Below are 16814 nucleotides of genomic sequence, written 5' to 3' on the forward strand. Positions count from 1 at the left end.
AGCAGCAGCAGTGCATTGCTCTTAGGAGATTACAGACCGTGTACCTGGAAACAATCTCTGGGCAGATGATGTAGTGCCCATAATACACGGGAGAGAGGCAGGGCTCAGATAGGCCCAGGGACTGGCCCGTGAACACGCAGCAAGGGTGCAGAGCCAGGCCCTTGACCTTCGACCCAGAGCTCCCATGGCCTCCTTTGCCCTACTGAAATTTGCTGCTCTGAGGACTTCTTCCAGGACCCTCCAGAACCTACTTCTTCTGTTTCTTCTTCCCACTCCCTAATGGGGAAGAGCTCTGTGTTCATCTTCTGTGTGTGCAAGGGGCAGGGGGAGAGGAGGCTGGGGGAGGCTGCAGGAACTATCTGGAAGCTGAGGCAGTAGCACTGGGGCTTGAGAAGGCTTGGTTGTAAATACTCCTGGTGAAAGCCATAGGCATTTGGGCCCTACATACATTGCTTTGGGAACTGCTGTGCATTCGAGCTTTAGGGTGCCCCCCAAATGACAGAAAGTTACCTGGGCTCCTTTCCCATCTCTGCAGCCTCCCCCTTCCCCTTTCACTCCTCGTGGGACTGAGCAAGTAAAGAGAGTCTAATGAGGCTTCCCAGCCCTGTTTTTCTGAGAACAGTAAGATGGTCAAATTTAGATTTGAATCCTGACTCCCCTGCTTTAGCATGAGTGCATCATTCTGAGCCTCAGTTTTCTTCTCTGTAAAACGGAAAGAATGTAGAAAGCTATAAAGCTAATTACGCACCTGGCACTTAGTAGGTGTCAGGATGTTTGCGCATTGCTCCTCGCCCACTTGAGTTAGAAGGGAGCGAAGCCTCTGGCCAGGGGCCAGCATCTGAGGCAAGGCTCCAAGTGCTCCCCCCTCCCAAAAGCCCCCCCCCCCGACCCCCAACACACCCATCCTTCACTCCCGTCTCTTGGATGGAGAGGCTCTGGGCTCCCATCCTGGGTGGCCTCCGGCTGGGCTCTTGTGTTGAACTAATACGGCTTCCATTTGAAATGGGAGAAGAATTTGGAGCCCCGGCCCTTGGATTTAGGCCCGTCTTTTCATGTCTAATTACCACTGTGGGCGCAGGGCCTGGGGGTGCCTCTGAGAGAGGCCCCCTCCCTTGGTGCCGCCTCTCCGGCTGGGACAGATTGCCGCGTTCTTGCTGGCCAAGAGCGCCTCAGCCTCCTGGGGGCACGGCAGCCCGCCACCACCTGGTTCCTGGCATACAGGGCTCCCTCCCTAGGGCGAGCCCAAGGTACTCATTTTGTCTGTGCTTTTAGCCTCCAGGGCAATGAGGGGCTCCTCCAGCCAAAATATAAACACCCCTAGGATAATGGGGATTTACTGTCCCCTCCCTTACAAAAGACCTCCCAGGAATAGCTGGTGGACTGGACACTGGGGTGGAAGGGTCTTTGGGAAGGTTTGACTCCTTAAGACAGGATTCAGAGATGGCCTGTGTACCCCTGAGTAGAGGAGACGATTGTTCCTGGGGCACAGAGAGACTGGCCTCCCACTGCGGCTGCCACCAATATGCCCACCGCTTCTCTGAGAAGCAGTGGGGTGGGGGGTGGCAAGCCAGTTAGGCTGAGAGTCAGGCACTGTGAGGTCCCTAAAACACATCTCATTCACTCCTGTCCCCAGATGTCAGCTGCTGCAGCCCCTCCCCACTAAACCCTGGGACAGAGCTCTGGACGAGCTCAAGAGCCCCATGAGGCTGTATTGGTTTCCCAGGGCTGCAGTGATAAATACCCTAAACTGGGAGCTTCAAACCACAGACATTCATCCTCTCACAGTTCTGGGGGCTGAAAGTCCAACGCCAAGGTGTCAGCAGGGCTCCAGGGGAGGGTCCTCCCTTGCTCCTGGGGCTGTTGGCAGCTCTTGTTGTTCCTTGGCTTGTGGACTCATCACCCCAGTCCCCTCTCCTGTCATCACAGGTGTTCTCCCTGTGTCTGTCCTTCCTCTTCTTACGAGGACTCCAGTCACATTGGGTTAGAGCCTAATGACCTCATCTGAACTTGATGACATTGGCAAAGACCCTGTTTTCAAATAAGGTCATGGACCGGCGGTTAGGATGGCAACACAGCTTTGGGGGGCACACAATTCAATCCATAACAGGTGGGTATGTTATCAGTCAAGGTCATTCAACTATATAATTAGTAACGGGTAATCTCTGTATATTTCAGTCTTCTTATCAATAAAGTGAGGATTTGCACCCACTTCGTGGCCTAGTTAAAAGCATCAGAAGAGTCAGTGTCTGCATCAGACATACTCTGTCCACCCCTGACATTTGTCAGATGCTGCTTTCCATATTTGTTCCCTCCCAACAGTCTTGGAGGGGCTTCCCGGGCGGCACTAGTGGTAAAGACCCTGCCTGCCAGTGCAGGAGATGTAAGAGACATGGTTTCAATCCCTGGGTCGGGAAGATCCCCTAGACAAGGAAATGGCAACCCACTCCAGTATTCTTGCTTGGAGAATCCCATGGACAGAGGAGCCTGGCGGGCCACAGTTCATGGGGTCACAAAGAGTCGAAGGCGACTGAAGCAACTTAGCACACAGCACACAACAGGCTTGGAAGGGTGTTGGGTGTTCAGTATGGGCTTAAGAAGCATCAATGCATGTGGATCGTAACTGATTGCAGATAGGATGTTTTCTAGAAAGAATGATTTGAAAGGACTGCAGGAAAGGCACCCTTTACTTTTTTTTTTTTTTTGACTTACCTTTCTGGGGGGTGGGGTGCCTGTTGTCTCCATCTCCTCTCAGGCTAAGATGTCTGGTCCTGATGAATTATCCTTGCTGTTTACCCTAGGTTCACCTTCAGCACCAGAGATCACTGTGATGTTGGCAAGTTGGGTTCCTCTCCCCCGGGGGCAGTGTCCCGACTTCTCTGCATGAGAAGGGGGCCTAGGATGGACTAGCTGAGGCTCCCAGTCCCCGAGCCCATCCCACAGGGACCCTGGAGGGTTTGGAGGCTCAGCTGTGGAGGCCGAGGTTCAGATACACAGCTCCATCCCGTGCACTGAAAGCAGAAGAGGCAACATGCCATGCAGGGTTAGGCGTTCTGAGCGTAAGGGCCCTGGTTCAAGTCCCAGTTCGGCCACAGCCCATGACTTTCAGTGGCCTTTAACCAAATACTTAAGTTCTCTGTACCACCATAAGGGTTTTTTTTAAACTGAGTTCTAATTGACATAAAACATTATATTAGTTTCAGATGTACAACATAGTTACCCAATTTTTGTATGTTTTGCGAAATGATCACCATCATTTTATCTTTTATGAAGATAATATAAGATTAAAATGCATAAATGTATCTTGTAGGATTGAATGGGGCACCTCAAAAGTGTTCAATGAATGTTGGAATTATTCTGATTACTTTATTTATGATGTCTTTTCCTCAGCGGGGTGAGGGCAGAGACTTGTCTGTCTCATTCTCCATGGTGCCCACAGCATGTGTAACTCAGTGCCCGGGACAGAATAGATGGATGTTCATAGGTGTTCATACATGCTGAATGAATGAATGAATTCTTAGAGCTATTTGGGATCTCATCCTTCTTTGCTGTGCACCAAGGCCTCTACCGGTAACCCCCTTAGGTGGGGGCCCTGAGGATAGTATGGGGACAAACCCAGGGGGGTGCCAGGGGTGCCCAGACAAACTCATGAAAGACAGACACATCTGGGGGCTGGGGCAGCAAAGGCCTCCCCATGGAAGTAAGTACAAGTTAAAGCTTGGGGGATGAGGAGGAGCTGGGGAAGAGGAGCCTGGAAGGTTGTGGGTGCCAGGAAACAGGCTGTGGGGTGGCCGCTGGGGAGAGCCATGCTCACGAGCTTCCGGTGCCCTGAGACCCATGAGGGAGCAGATGGCCACGACCAGCAGAGACACTCGCCCACACGCTGCCACACGGAAGGCCAGTCCTCCTCCGGTATTGTTACCTAGCAGGGGTACCTCACTCGAGGTGGCCGGATCTATGAAATGCCAGCTGGATCAGAGGCTCCTCATCCCATTTACAGACAGTTAACTCTCAGATTCCCGTTCCTCCCTACCGCCTTAAAAATAAAATTCAACTTACTGACGTTCAACCTGCATGCTTTGTTAGAGGAAACATCTGTTGTGTAATGTGATCGTGCTGGCCATCTTGCACTCTTTTGGAAACCCTTTCCATAGATTCTCACTTGCGTTTATTTTCGTGTATGTGCTGCCAAAGTGAGCACCTCACTTGTGTTTCTAAGACTTTCTGGCAACTTTTGCCCCCTCTGCCGCCCAAGCCTACCACCCTCTGCTCCAGCCTACCACCACCTGGCTTCCTTCTCTTGCCCTTACCCGCACAGGGCCACTCTGAATGCTCTTCCCCAATCACTACAATCTCTCCCTCCTTCTTTAGCTACCCAACTCCCCTGTATCCTTTGGATCCCATCACTTCCTCCAAGAAGCCGTCCTTGACTTCCAAGTGGGCCAAATTTCTCACCCATTGGCTCTGATGGCTCCACTATGCTGTCTGCTTAGTCCCTCAGTCTTGTCCAACTCTGTACCACCCCATGGACTATAGCCCAGCAGGCTCCTCTGTCCTGGGGGATTCTCCAGGCAAGTATACTGGAGTGGGTTGCCATGCTCCCTCCAGGGAATCTTCCCAACCCAGGGACAGAACCCAGGTATTCCTCATTGCAGGCAGATTATTTACTCACCAGGGAAGCCCATGAATACTAGAGTGTGTAGCCTATCCCTTCTCCAGGGGATATTCCTGACCCAGGGATCGAACCAGGGTCTCCTGCATTGCAGGTGGATTCTTTACCAGCTGAGCTACCAGGGAAGCCCTGATGGCTCCACTGTCCTCTTCTTAACAGGAAGTTTGTCAAAATTGGGTGATTGTTGACTTGTGTGTGTGATTATTTAACTTCCATCTCGCCATTCTAGTGTAACCTCTGGAGGGCAGGGACCCTGTCAGCCTTGGCCCATCCCTGGGGTCCAGGCACCTGGCAGGTGCCCACAAAATGCCTTCCTCCATTCTTACCTTTGCAGACCGGTCTTTTTCAGGTGGTTTCAGGTAATGAGTGTAGCTAACATGTATTGATCAGTTTCAGCGTGCCAGGCACTTACGAGCCCTGTCTCATCCAAAGGGATGGTTTACAGTCCCAACTCTATCACTCACCAGCTCTGCAGGGTTGGGCAAGTTACTCAACCTCTTTGTTCATCACTTTCTTGTCCATAAAATGGGACTAAAAATAATACCTAATTTATTGGGTTGTTGCGAGCACTAAGTAAGTTAATTCCTATCAAATTTATTTTTTCACAGTTTTGGGTAGAAGGGTAGAAGTTCATGATCAAAGTGTTGGCAGATGCAGTTTCTTCTGAGGTCTCTCTCCTAGGCTTGCAGCAGGCTGTCTACTCCCTGGGTCCTTTGTGCTCACGTACCTCTGGTGTCCCCTGGGGGTCCAATCTGGTGTCCCCTGGGGGTCCAAATCTCTTTTTATAAGGGCATTAGTTGGATTGGATTACGACCCACCCTAAAAGCCTCGTTTTAATTTGATCATCTCTTTAAAGACCTGGCATTACATGGTCTGTTCCCTGGCTCTGCTCCTCTGTGGGACACCGTCTTCTCTGTTGGAGCCGGTTCGTGTCTTATCAGCCAGAGTGGGAGGAAATCAGGATCCAGGGGTCTTAGAGGCCTCTCACCCTGGCCCTTTGCTCCCCTCCAGTCCTTAACTCCTTTGTTTGACAGCAGCTGCCAAACCTCTAAGGGAATTGGGACCCATGGTACTGCAGGGGACTGAGAGGGAGGTGAGAAGGAAGTGGGAGGGTCCTAGGAAGTCGGGGTGGGTCATTGATTCTGGGTTTTTCTCACTCTCTATAGTTCTTTTTCTTTTCTTTTTTTTTTACTTTCCAGAAGCTCTTTGAAATGAACCACTTTTTATTGGTAAAAGACCAAAGAAAAAATAATCAGAATAAACATAGAGAATATAGAAATAGAACAAAAGCAGATTCAATGGAAACCGAGTTTTAAGCCCATCTCCTTACCCAGACCCGTCGTGAGCAACCCCCAATCCTACTGAATTGTTTGCCCAGTAAATGAGCACAGCTGTGTATAAGCTGCCCGTTATTCCTATATACAGTAGGTCCCTCACGTATGAAGGAATTCCATTTCCAAGAACACATTCCTAAGTCCAGTTCATAAGTCTAACAGTTAGCCTAAGTACCCAACTGTATGTCTATATGTCCTATATACAGTATAGTGAAGTGAAGTCGTTCAGTCATGTCCAACTCTGCGGCCCCATGGACTGTAGCCCACCAGGCTCCTCCACCCATGGCATTTTCCAGGCAAGAGTACTGGAGTGGGTTGCCATTTCCTTCTCCAGGGGATCTTCCTGACCCAGGGATCGAACCTGGGGCTCCAGCATTGCAGGCAGACGCTTTTACCGTCTGAGTAACCAAGTCTGCCAGTATGTATGTATATATATGTATATTTGTCCTATATATAGTAGGTACCTCACGTATGAAGCTCCATTCCACAAACATGTTCATAAGTTCAATTTGTAAGTCCAACAAAGTTAGCCTAGGTACCCAACTAACACGATCTGCTATATAGTACTATACTGTAACAGGTTTATAATACTTTTCACACTAACAATTGCTATTGCTAAGTCACTTCAGTCGTGTCCGACTCTGTGCGACCCCATAGACGGCAGCCCAACAGGCTCCCCCGTCCCTGGGATTCTCCAGGCAAGAACACTGGAGTGGGTTGCCATTTCCTTCTCCAATGCATGAAAGTGAAAAGTGAAAGTGAAGTCACTCAGTTGTGTCCAACCCTCAGCGACCCCATGGACTGCAGCCTTCCAGGCTCCTCCATCCATGGGATTTTCCAGGCAAGACAAGACATAAAAGCAAACACAATAAATAAATAAAACATTTTTAATCTTTCAGTACAGTACCTTGAAGAGTATTGTAGTACCAGGACAACAGCTGGCACCCAGGGTTGCATTGTTGAATGTTTGCAGCTTGAAGCGAGGGGGCTTACCACCCCTGGAGGCATTCACCCTTTCTACTTTGCATCTTGCATGTTTTCACTGGTTCTGTCTTAGCATGTACACTTCTGCCTTGGTCTAGATGGGGGTCTCCAAAAACATGCCCTGAGCAAGGGTTTGGGTTCAGTTAAGTTCAGTTCAGTTGCTCAGTCGTGTCCGACTCTTTGCGACCCCATGAATCGCAGCACGCCAGGCCTCCCTGTCCATCACCATCTCCCGGAGTTCACTCAGACTCACGTTCATCGAGTCAGTGATGCCATCCAGCCATCTCATCCTCTGTCGTCCCCTCTTCCTCCTGCCCCCAATCCCTCCCAGCAGCAGAGTCTTTTCCAATGAGTCAACTCTTCGCATGAGGTGGCCAAAGTACTGGAGTTTCAGCTTTAGCATCATCCTTTCCAAAGAATACCCAGGTACAAAGAGTGTATGTATGGCGAGGTTGTCCCAGATGGGTGAGTGGGCAGGGAGGGGTGAAATGAAAGACGCTCAATCGTGTCCGACTCTTTGCTACCCCATGGACTGCATAGTCCATGGAATTCTCCAGGCCAGAATACTGGAGTGAGTAGCCTTTCCCTCCTCCAGGGGATCTTCCCAACCCAGGGATCAAACCCAGGTCTCCCGCATTGCAGGCAGATTCTTTACCAGCTGAGCCACAAGGGAAGCCCAGGAATACTGGAGTGGGTAGCCTATCCCTTCTCCAGAGGAAATGAAGGGAGGAGAGCCAATCAAAGATGTGCTAACAGGCTGCCTCCTGCTGTGGGCACCTGGGGCCCCATCCCGCTGGGGACCCTCCCAGAGACTGTGTGAAGCACCCCTCAGACTTGGCCCAGCAAGTGGTCACCAACTTCCATCTCTCACTGGTTGAGGGTGGCTCCTGGGGACATCAGCTTCTGGAAGCTTCCAGCCTGCCTTCAAGCCAAGAGACTGAATGGGGATGCTTGAGTAAGGCCTCCTGGAGTCAGCGGAACTGTCCCCAAAGACATAGGGAGCCTCCAGAGTGGACTGCGGGGTGGGGGAGAGGCACAGCTCCCATGTCAGTTACTTGCCACGTCGTCTCAGCATGGGTGCCTGGTATACCCCTGTGTGGACAGCATGATGCCTTTGCTGGATTCCTTACTGCTGAAGTGAATTGCTTTTCTGGGACACACCTCTTTCTCGCTGCTCCTTCATGCAGACAGTCTGTGGTGACCACCTCCTGTGGAGTGGCCAGCCTGGGTCAGTGGCCATCTTCTCTTTCCATGGTTTCTGGGTCCTCTCTGGCCTCTTCCTGGCCCCTGCCCATCCCTACTTAGTCCCTACAGATGTCATTTATGACCCTTTCATCTCATGGGGCCGGGAGCCTGCCCTAGTGGGGTCTCTGAAAGACCCTGGGGCCCTTTGGAGAGTATTTGTGAGAGAGGGGTTAGCAGGTCACTCCAGAGAGTGGTTTCCACCTTCCCCCAGGGTTGGACGAGGACGTCCGCTGGCAGATCAAAAGGCTTTTTGTTGTTGTTTTATTTTCCTTTCCAGCGGCTTCTTGCTGGGGAAGCAGGCTGTGGAGCCAAGGCAAACAGAGTGACCTCTGAGGCCACTGCTGCTGGTTCTGTGAGGCTGAGGAGATAGAGGTCAGGTTGCAGGGGCTGCGGAGGGGCTGGAGTGGGGGTCACAGGTGGTGGCTCTCCCCGGGGGGGGCCCTTCCCTCTTCTGAGCCCAGAGACCGAACGGGGACTACGGGAGCCAAGCTCAGAGCCTGGGATGGGCTCACGAAAGCCTGGGAATTGGGTAGGGGCACCAAGAGGACTGAGGAGGGCATGGCAACCCACTCCAGTATTCTTGTCTGGAGAATCGCCATGGACAGAGGAGCCTGGCGGGCTACAGTCCATGGGGTCGCGGAGTCAGACACAACTGAAGCGACTTAACATGCACGCACCAAGAGGGCTGGACTAGACCGAACCCCTGAATTGCCGTCCTTACCGTTGTTCCCCAACTGAAGAGGTGGGGCGAGCACTGGACTGGGAGTCCAGACAGTCAGAACCTAGACTTAACCCTGTTTGGGCTGCAGCCAGCGCTCAAGTCTGCTGCGGACCTCTGACATCACACCCACAGCCTGGGCAGCACGACTGCTCCTCCTCCACGTCTCCTCTGACTCTAGAACCGCCCCTTAGTGTCTCCAACAGGGACTACAACCAAAAGGCCTCCAATCCCCTGGAGAAAAGCGCTCAGGAAGCCAAGGCGTGGTTGTTGATGGAAGCGGGGGTGTTGTTTAAATAAATTAAAAGTGCAAGAGGAAAATCCATCAGCATTATTCTCAATAGCGGGGATGATATGCCTAACATTTCCTCCCTTTCATTTGATCATTTTCTCTTCTCAAAATAGTTTGGAGAAAGAAAATGTCTGATGATTTGCCGCACAATAAGCTCAAATAAATATAGTCTTTAAAAAAAAAAGTGGTTGCTATGTAATTGAATTGAAATAATAGGCAATTTTTGTTTCTGAGTAGCCCTACCAGTCACAAAGCTCTATTCAAACCTGTTGGAGAGGTGCATGTGTGTGTGTTTGTGGGCAAAGAAAAAAAATCTCTGTTAAGGAATCTTTAAGCAAAGCAATAATAATGATAACAATAAATTTAAATAAAGTTCTGTGCATGTCTGCTGGGGAGAAATGTACAGGATTAAAATTAAATGCTTTTCAAGAAGGAAGAGTTCTGAAGGCAGCTGTAGAGCCCAGGTGGTATTTGAGTGGGGATATAAAATACGTAAGGGGGGGATTCCGGCTTCTGAATTCCACACTTCAGATCCTGACTATCCAAATCCTCACCAGCTTCATGGCCTTGGCAAGTTTTTAATCCTAACTGAACCTCAGTTTCCTCATCTGGAAAAAAGGGGACAGTTCAAGCTGGATCCACCTGGTGCTGCGTGTGGCATGACCTTCTACACTGGTTCTCTTTCCTCCCCTTTCCATCCCAGAAGCACAGCAGAATTTTTCCATGTATCCAGTAGACACCCATGTATATGATCTCATTTGATGCCCAACAGTTCGACTGGGGTGAGATTTTTAATCCTTGTTTTATGGAAGGGAAATTTGAGGTGCTAAGATAATGGAATCCCATAGATCACCAGGTGGTTTGGAGTGGTAAGGGTTTCTCTGAACCATTACAAGGCCCAGCCTTTTCCAGTGCAAGAGGATCCTGGCCTGGGAGGTCTGTTGAATGCAGAAGAGGGTTCCTGGTGTTGCTTGGTGTAGACATTCATTCATTCTTTCTTTCTTCCATCATGTGTCCAGTCAGCTCTCCGCATCCCCAGATTTTGCACCGGTGGATTCAACCAACTGTGGATTGAAAACATTCAAAGGTAAAAATTTCAGAAAGTTCCACAACAAGCAAAACTTGAATTTGCCACACTCCAGCAACTGTTTGGGCTGCCCCAGTGGCTCAGTGGTAAAGAATCCACCTGCCAGTGTGGAAGATGCAAGAGACGTGGTTTCAATCCCTGGGTTAGGAAGATCCCCTGGAGTAAAAGGTGGTAACCCACTCTACTATTCTTGCTTGGAAAATTCCATGGACCATGGAGCCCGGTGGACTACTCCACGGAGTGGCAAAGAGTCGGACAGGACTGAGCAACTGAGAGAGAGAACAACTATTTACATAGCATTTACATTTGGTGGTTCAGGTGGTAAAGAATCTGCCTATAGTGCAGGAGACTGAGATTCCATCCCTGGGTCGGGAAGATTCCCTGGCAACCCACTCCAGTATTCTTGCCTAAAGAATTCCATGGACAGAGGAGCCTGTGAGTCTATGGAGACGCAAAAAGTCGAACGTGACTGAGCAACTCATACTTTCACTTTTCCCTTTGGGTATTATCATAAGATGATGTCAAGGATACAGAAGGATAGGTGTAGGTTATATGTAAATACTACACCATTTTATATGCAGGATCAGTGGATTTTGCTATCCATGGAGGTCCTGTGATCAGTCTTGAGGGATGACTGTACTAGACTTTTACTGAAGATTTGAGGTGGAGGGGGCTACACCCAGAAGGTGTATAACCACGCAGTTCAACACTGGTCTTGAAGCCCCTGAACCACACCCACTGTGAGCAATTCTCTCCTGGGTCCCTGACTCAGGTTTCACCCTCTTGGCTACCCCTCTCATGTCCCAACCTTTGCCCCTGTCTCAGGTCCCCTCTGTCCCTCTCTCTGAGGACATGGAATTTCTGGTCTCCTGGAAGATCCCCTGTTGCTTATGTGGGTGACTCAGGCTTGGTACTGCTCTCACTTGGAGAATGATGGGAACTCAGCTTCTCCAGCACCCACCTCGCCCTCCTTCCCTCCCACACAAAGTCGCCCTTTGTCAGAGATTTTTTTACCAGTCCTGGCTGGGCTCCTGATGCTGCTTGATTTTCTGAGACTATCTGTGCCTTGGTACCTAAAGGATCTTGAGAGAATATTTTTCTTAAGGGTCCTTCCATAGGGAGTGGGAGGTCATCTCCCTAGTACACGTCTGTAGTCTTGTCTCTCTTGCCAGTTAACAGAATGGTGTGAACAGAGGTAGTATTTATTCCCCCAAAAGAGAATTAAGGAGCTGATGTCACACCAATGCGTACACATGTGTGCACTTGGATGGGTTTTTCTGGGCCCTGAGCCTGGGCCTTGGGCTTCCCAGGTGGTACTAATGGTAAAGAACGTGTCTGCCAATGCAGGAGACAGAAGACATGCAGGTTCAAGCCCTGGATCAGGGAGATCCCCTGAAGGAGGGCATGGTAACCCACTCCAGTATTTTTGCCTGGAGAATTGCATGGACAGAGGAGCCTGGAGGGCTACAATCCATGGGGTCACAAGGAGTCAGACACGACTGAAGGGACTTGGCACACACACAAGAACCTGGGCCTTAAGGCATCACCAAGGGCCATGGTGGAAATCAGTGCGATGTTGAAGGCAGCAGATGACTGTACCTTTGGGATGGGGACAGGATTAGGGCAAGGTCCATTCCAGCCAGTTCAGTAGTAATGGGACGAGAACCTTGTGCGGCAGCGGTCAGAACTTGGGCCTGGGGTCAGGCCATCATGGGTAGATTCTGACCCTGTCACTTTCTTGTGTGTGTGTGTGTGTGTGTGTGTGTATGTATGAGAGAGAGAGAGAGAGAGCAACCTCGAGGTGGTTTCTTTTCATTCCATGTGAAACTAGATAAGAGCAGTGCAGGTTGGTGGGAAGCTGAGTAACTCCATCAGGTCCTGCCATGAACACGAGTCCTCAGAAGTTTGGGGAGAGGTGTGTGCAAGGGTAGGAATTCCCCACATTTTGAGTTGGACGTCTCCCAAGCACTGCAGGCATTCCGGGTCTTGCCTTCAGTCTCCGATGTGGATGTGGGCGTGGACGGGCATGTTGGGTGCCTTCCTCTGCCACCCCAGGGAGCCCCAAAGCTCTATAGAAGGCAAAGACTTTGGAGGTGAAGATACAGCTGTTCCCAAAGGGGGAGATGCTGTTTTAAGACAATCCAAGGACTCAGTTTTGGGTACCTTTGGCTAAAAATGACCTGGAAAGGCAGATCTGCAGATGTGAGGGATCTTTTAGTATTTTTGAGCTTAAAAGAAAAAAAAAAAATTCTAGCATGAGCAAGGGGAGAAGAGCGAGAAGGAGCCATCTGGCCTGGTTGAGGGGAGAAAATGAAATTGCTTGGTTTTCATTTGCAGCAAAGCGCACTGTGAGTTTTTCTGCAAATGTTAATAAAGACAGAAAGCGGTGGGACCACAGAGGCCCCCCCCGCCCCTCCCTGGCTGCTGCTGGAAGCTCTTCATCTTGGAGCCCTCCCTGGGTTTGTGTGGATTATCGCATTGGAAAACAACAATTTTCAACCATGTTGGGTCACCGAACTCAGCTGCATTAGGGAAAATCTCTTTCTTGGAGCCCAGGGATCAGCTTGAGAATGACTTCTCGCCGGCTGTGGGCCGAGGCCTTGTCTCTGAGCTGAGATCCCAGCCCGCGGCCAGCCTGGACGCTGTCTCCACTGTTTACTGCTTAGCGGGGAAGAAGTGAACCAGATGTGATTGGTGCGGGATGAATGAGGTTACCATTGTGTTTCTGGCTTTTCCAGTAGTTCCTAATTGGTTGTGAGAGGTCCCCTGGAGAGAGTGAAAGAGCCCTGGATTAGCAATGGGGAGATGGTTCAAGTTCCCCTTGGGCAAGGCACTAGCCCTCTCTGGACTTGTTTGCCACCCATAAAACCCATAGCCAAAAACCCAAACAAACAAAAATATCCCAGGGCAGAGATAAATTATCTTCATGGCAAGCTTCTTGGGTTGGCGTGGGAATCAGAATCAGAGCAGTTGAAGAATGGAGCCAGGCTTGGGTTTGGTCCCTTCTCTGTTTCTTACCCATCCAGATGTTAAAAAAGCTGAGCCACTTGAGAAAGGAGCAAGCATTTCCAGAGGCCAATACTGAATAGCAGGAGCAGCAAATACACACGTGGGCATGCTAAGTTGCTCCAGTCGTGTCCGACTCTTTGCAAACCTATGGACCATAGCCTGCCAGGCTCCTCTGTCCATGGGATTCTCCAGGCAAGAATCCTGAGTGGGTTGCCATGCCCTCATCCAGGGGATCTTCCCGACCTAGGCGTCTAACCCACATCTCCAAAGTCTCCTGTACTGGGAGATGGGTTCTTTACCACTAGCGCCAACTGGGAAGGCCTGGTGGCAAATACATTTAATCTCAAATGCCAACTCTGATCAATTAGTAGGGTCTGCTGAAGGGTAGATCAGGCTGGGTTACTTGGGCTCAGCAGGAAGGAGGGCCAAGATCAATTATTGATGTCTGTTATGGTTGGAGGAAGTTGGAGTGTTAGCCCACAGGGTAGATTTAGGGTACCCTAGGGTGCTAGGTAGGCTTCCCAGGTGGCACTAGTGGTAAAGAGCCCACCTGCCAATGCAGGAGACACAAAGAGATGTGGGTTCAATGCCTAGGTCGGGAAGATCCCCTGGAGGAGGGCACGGCACTCTAGGATTCTTGCCTGGAGAATCCCATGGACAGAGGAGCCTGGCAGGTGACAGTCCAGAGGGTCACACAGAGTCAGACACGACTGAAGTGATGGAGCACCTCCAGGGTGCTAGAGACTAGCTGCTTGGAAGCTGGGTGCTCTGCTGCCACTGGCTTTGTGCTCTATGGCCTCACGCAAAGGTTCTTAATTAGGATACATTCCCAAATAATCATGCCTGGGTGTCTGTGTTCTCAGGAAGTCTCATCAGTACTAGCGCAGTGCTGGGCATGTGTAGTTTGAAGAGATTGTTCAAATGATTGCAATGTGTTGGGCTGGCCAAAAATTCTTTCGGATTTTTCTATAAGATGTTACATAAACATCTGAACAAATTTTTAGGCCAACCCAGTAATTTTATCCTCATAGAGAACTATGGATGGAGGTTCAATGACATTGTACAGGAGACAGGAATCAAGACCATTCCCAAGAAAAAGAAATGCAAAAAAGCAAAATGGCTGTCTGAGGAGGCCTTACAAATAGCTGTGAAAAGAAGGAAAGTGAAAAGCAAAGCAGAAAAGGAAAGATATACCCATTTGAATGCAGAGTTCCAAAGAATAGCAAAGAGAGATAAGAAAGCCTTCCTCAGTGATCAGTGCAAAGAAATAGAGGAAAACAACAGAATGGGAAAGACCTGAGATCTCTTCAAGAAAATTAGAGATACCAAGGGAACATTTCATGCAAAGATGGGCTCAATAAAGGACAGAAATGGTAGGGACCTAACAGAAGCAGAAGATATTAAGAAGAGGTGGCAAGAATACACAGAAGAACTGTACAAAAAAGATCTTCACAGCCCAGGTAATCACGATGGTGTGATCACTCCCCTAGAGCCAGACATCCTGAAATGTGAAGTCAAGTGGGCCTTAGGAAGCATCACTATGAACAAAGCTAGTGAAGGTGATGGAATTCCAGTTGAGCTATTTCAAATCCTGAAAGATGATGCTGTGAAAGTGCTGCACTCAATATGCCAGCAAATTTGGAAAACTCAGCAGTGGCCACAGGACTGGAAAAGGTTAGTTTTCATTCCAGTCCCAAAGAAAGGCAATGCCAAAGAATGCTTAAACTACCGCACAATTGCACTTATTTCACACGCTAGTAAAGTAATGCTCAAAATTCTCCAAGCCAGACTTCAGCAGTACGTGAACTGTGAACTTACAGATGTTCAAGCTGGTTTTAGAAAAGGCAGAGGAACCAGAGACCAAATTGCCAACATCCTCTGGATCATCGAAAAAGCAAGAGAGTTCCAGAAAAAACATCTATTTCTGCTTTATTGACGATGCCAAAGCCTTTGACTGTGTGGATCAGAATAAACTGTGGAAAATTCTTCAAGAGATGGGAATACCAGACCACCTGACCTGCCTCTTGAGAAACCTATAAGCAGGTCAGGAAGCAACAGTTAGAACTGGACATAGAACAACAGACTGGTTCCAAATAGGAAAAGGAGTACATCAAGGCTGTATATTGTCACCCTGCTTATTTAACTTCTATGCAGAGTACATCATGAGAAACGCTGGGCTGGAAGAAGCACAAGCTGGAATCAAGATTGCCGGGAGAAATATCAATAACCTCAGATATGCAGATGACACCACCCTTATGGCAGAAAGTGAAGAACTAAAGAGCCTCTTGATGAAAGTGAAAGAGGAGAATGAAAAAGTTGACTTACAGCTCAATAGTCAGAAAACTAAGATCATGGCATCCGGTCCCATCACTTCATGGGAAATAGATGGGGAAACAGTGGAAACAGTGACAGACTATTTTTCTGGGCTCCAAAATCACTGCAGATGGTGATTGCAGCCATGAAATTAAAAGATGCTTACTCCTTGGAAGGAAAGTTATGACCAACCTAGACAGCATATTCAAAAGCAGAGACATTACTTTGCCAACAAAGGTCCATATAGTCAAGGCCGTGGTTTTTCCAGTGGTCATGTATGGATGTGAGAGTTGGACTATAAAGAAAGCTGAGCACAGAAGAATTGATGCTTTTGAACTGTGGTGTTGGAGAAGATTCTTGAGAGTTCCTGGGACTGCAAGGAGATCCAACCAGTCCATCCTAAAGGAGATCAGTCCTGGGTGTTCATTGGAAGGACTGATGTTGAAGCTGAAACTCCAGTACTTTGGCCATCTGATGTGAAGAGTTGACTCATTTGAAAAGACCCTGATGCTGGGAAAGATTGAGGGCAGGAGGAGAAGGGGATGACAGAGGATCAGGTGGTTGGATGGCATCACCGAGTCAATGGACATGGGTTTGGGTGAACTCTGGGAGTCGGTGATGGACAGGGAGGCCTGGTGTGCTGTGATTCATGGGGTCGCAAAGAGTTGGAGACAACTGAGCGACCGAAATGAACTGAACTGAACTGAGAGAAATAGTCACTGAAGGACGGCCTTTGACACTAACTGAGGTCTCAGTCACTCATCAGTGTGGTGAGGGGGAATGTTAGAATCTTCCCTACTGTATCAGATGAACGTGTGAGGCACTGCAGAAGATGGTTTGGCTGGTGGCTACAATGAATGAAGAGCATAGGCCAAAGGTGCAACATGAACATGGTGGCCTGCAGGCCAGATTCTAGCTGGAGATGTATTTTGTTTAAGGCGCACAATGTTTAGGACGTAACCGACTCAACATTAAAATATTGGGTGTGCGTGTGTGCTTAGTCGCTTCGGTCATGTCCGACTCTTTGCGACCCAGTGGACGGTAGCCCACCAGGATCCTCTGTCCATGGGATTCTCCAGGCAAGAATACTGGAGTGGGTTGCCATTTCCTTCTCCAGGAGATCTTCCTGACCTGGGGATCGAACCTGTGTCTGCCTGCATCTC

At 49.4% G+C, this 16814-nt stretch overlaps 1 protein-coding gene across 22 annotated transcripts in view; it reads left to right on the forward strand.

The window, feature by feature from the left end:
• The window catches only part of TSPAN18 (tetraspanin 18), a 214777-nt gene that overhangs the window by 6353 nt on the left and 191610 nt on the right, over positions 1–16814 (forward strand). For 8 of the 22 annotated variants that reach the window (XM_086341262.1, XM_086341264.1, XM_086341256.1 and 5 more), the window contains exon 2: positions 10262–10329. The exons of the other annotated variants lie outside the window; for them this stretch is intronic. The gene's annotated coding sequence lies outside the window, so the exon portion shown is untranslated. The remainder of the gene's footprint in view (positions 1–10261; positions 10330–16814) is intronic. 22 annotated transcript variants of the gene reach the window in all.

This window comes from Bos grunniens, chromosome 15 (genome assembly GCF_055505025.1).
Source record: "Bos grunniens cultivar Pamir isolate PY7600 chromosome 15, Bosgru_T2T1.0, whole genome shotgun sequence".
In the NCBI taxonomy this organism is placed as follows: domain Eukaryota; kingdom Metazoa; phylum Chordata; class Mammalia; order Artiodactyla; family Bovidae; genus Bos; species Bos grunniens.